This window comes from Choloepus didactylus, chromosome 4 (genome assembly GCF_015220235.1).
Source record: "Choloepus didactylus isolate mChoDid1 chromosome 4, mChoDid1.pri, whole genome shotgun sequence".
NCBI lineage: Eukaryota > Metazoa > Chordata > Mammalia > Pilosa > Megalonychidae > Choloepus > Choloepus didactylus.
In genome coordinates, this window is record NC_051310.1 from 178,965,267 (window position 1) to 178,968,626 (window position 3,360).

Sequence of the window (3,360 nt, forward strand, 5' to 3'; positions counted from 1 at the left end):
TAATTATATCATAGTAAACTTAATCTAAAACATATGTAGCAAAATTTGAATTATTCACAGATATAACAGGTCTCATTTAAACTACCTGTTCCTCATCAGATTTATATTCATGAATCCTCTAACAACAATGATTAGGATATATACTTTTTTTACTATGCCACACTTTCCTCTTTCTTTCACTCTTTGGATTGTATCATATCCTGATCCAATCCACATCCCATTTTGGTTTATATTCATCAATTGACTCATTACTGGCACTCATCAAACTCATCTTTTATCGTATCAAGGTTGTTGTCTCTCATCTTTTATTTTGTTCAAAATACACACTAAGTAAAAAGAATTCCTCAACTGTATTTCTTCAGTTCAGTCTTTGCTTGTGATTCAGATATCTGTGAAAAGTTATAACAATGGTTTGCCAGTCATGCAAATGTGCCCTTTATAAAATGTCTCTGAACATTTCCCACAAATTCTATCTGCCATGTCCTGAGAGATGTTTAATAGACTCTGATTTATTGGGGAAAATTATATATTGTTAACCATCCTATAAGGCTCAAATGTTTCCTGGAAAATTCTCCAATATTTCTCAGAATTCCGATACCTCCCACGAGGAGTGTCACAGGCTATCACTTATATTTAAAATTGATCTGTGTATTATCTTTTGGGGGAATATAAAATATTTAAAATTTTAATCACTCTTATTTTTAACCTCTACAATTATTAGTTTATTAGTATTATCCAGGACTCAGATGTTCAGCATTCCTCCTGAAATCATACATAAAAATTGCAAATAGAAAGAATCCAAAAATCAAAATAACATAACAAAACAGTACTCCATCACAAGAGCATGTAAAATTACAAGAGCATTATAACACACTGGCACTTTAAGAGAACGATAATCTCGGAAACCATGAAGTCACAAATTATTCCGTAAGCAGGTAACAATGACCCTAAAGAATGAGTTTGGGTTTTATAAAGAAAAACTAAATTTGAATAAATTGGATAACTGGTACTGAGATACAAAGTTCAAGTGTCTTCTTTCCTTGTATCTATTTCATTCATAAAGGGGCAAATCATAATACATGAAAACTTACACTACTTAAATATGGCACCATCATATCAAAAGCTGGCCCAATTAATTAAAAATATTTAATTATAATGGAAAATCTCAATTTCCTAAGCAGTCCATATTTAAATAAATTGGAAAGACATTTACAGCTAGCACTTTCATAGAGCCCTGGGTGGGTGGGGCTAACACCAACAAAGTTGAATGTGACAGTCTTGTATTTTAAGCTCATGCTTTTGAGGATACATTCTTAGGTCTTCCTTAATGTGGCAATCGCAAATATAACTGCCATTACATGGTAACGGGAGTTAAAGAATGTAGAGTCCTCATGTAAAGATTAGAATATACCTTTCTATCTATTAGTCCTTCAAGGACAGATTTGCAGAATGTTTGACTCTAATAATCCCATCCTGTGACTAATTACTCTTCACTCTGTAAATGTGGTAACTAGGCTATGCAAAGTTTGATTTCAACTGATTTAGATTTCTGAGTTTCAGTTATGGATGAAAACTGTCACAATTCAATTATTACCCCTATCACAAGTGTGAAGATTGCTTTTTATGAGCAAACTACATTAAAAGAACAGTCATAAGATCATCTGATTCAAAATACATAAAAGCAAAAAAACTAGCTTCCCCTCAAGAAAAATACTTTCAAACTTATTAAAAGGACAATACTAATGAAAAAAATTGTATTTACTTAGAAGCATTCCACCTGTCAACAAAACAGCTGCAACTTTTTTTTTTTTTGCAATTACAGAGTGGTATTCAGTTAACAGAATGACAATTCTTTTGGATAAGTTGCATCAGACACAACTGAAGATGAAAAACTACCATCCCCGTATATATCTAATTTGTGCTGTGCACCAACAAGAGCCTGCTTTAAATTTCCATGCAAATTTACAACCCCCATATTGTACCAGGCAAAATTAGTGGCTATTAAAAAGGCGACCAGGACAGGGCTATCTAAAGACACATTCGGTACAGTGTTAACCATACAGAAGAAAGACACTGTACAGTTTTAAAACAAACCTTAGCCCTGCATTTCATTTTTTTTTCTTTAGAAGTAGTGCATTGAGTACAGGTGGGGAGGAGTAAACTTATTCATCATCGTCTTCTTCATCTTCGCCCTCTTCATCTTCCTCCTCTTTCTTTTCCTTGTTTTTTCAGACTCGACGACTCCCTTTTTTTTTTCTTTCTTTTTCTTTTTTTTTTTTTTTTTGCTGCATCAGGCTTTCCTTTAGCCCGGTATGCAGAAATATCTTTTTAGTATTTCTCCTTCAGCTCAGCAGCCTTCTTTTCACAGGGCTACTTGCATCTGCAGAGGTATTGTTCCACATCCCTCCCAGTTTCTTCGCAACACCGCCAATGGATACGCCAGGATGTTCGCATTTGATTTGGTGGCGATACTCAGCATAAGACAAGAAAAAGGCCAAAGGAAGACTCTTGGATGCATTGGGATCCCTGAACTGTCCTTTAGGAGGTATATAGGTTTTCATTTCTCTTTCGTAATGGACTTTATCCACCTTGGTCATGTCTTCAAATTTTCCTGTCTCTTTAGCAGACATAGTCTTCCATCTCTCTGAGCACTTTGTAGAAAACTGAAAAGTTGACTGAAGCGCCTGGGAGCTTCTTCTTGTGCTCCTCCCAGCAAGTGTGTATGAAGAATGCATATGATGACATATTGCCTCTTGGCTTCTTGGGGTCTCCTTTGTCCATGTCTAGTTAATTTTCTTCCGCAAGGCAGAGTCACCCAGTGCCCACCCTGGTCACACCTGCCCCAGCACTGCCTCTATGGAGCGCAATGTACTGCAATGACTGTGTTTCATCACTCTTCAAGGAAAGAGTTTCTCATTTTAAATAACTTAAGAGCTTGTAGTATTGGAGTCACAGATCTCTGTGCATAGATCCCATTTGCATGTACCTGCAGAATTTGTGTACAATTCCAATTGCTACTTGATGCTCATCCATAGACCCCCCAAAAGACTCCCAACCATGGATTTTTAATTAGGTGAAGTAGCATGAGGAGGAAAACTATAATATGACACAGATTACAAATTCAGGCAATTCAATTTGCCTATTCAGTCAAAGAAATAAATCAATCATTTATTTAAGAAAATACCTGTGATATAACCATTAATCAAAATGGAATTTCCTCACATTGTTTTGTTGACTTCATACCTCCATCTCTGCCCATCTTAATTATCCTTTGCGTCAGTTTTTAGAAGGCATATATTTAGTTCAAAATTTGTTGACTGTGTTGCAGCTTTTGATATACATTGTTAGATTGCATTCCAA

The 3,360-nt window shown here is 35.4% G+C and overlaps 1 pseudogene; it reads right to left on the bottom strand.

The window, feature by feature from the left end:
- Positions 1–2,162: 2,162 nt before the first annotated feature.
- On the bottom strand, positions 2,163–2,781 carry LOC119530793 (annotated as a pseudogene).
- Between the last annotated feature and the right edge of the window lie 579 nt (positions 2,782–3,360).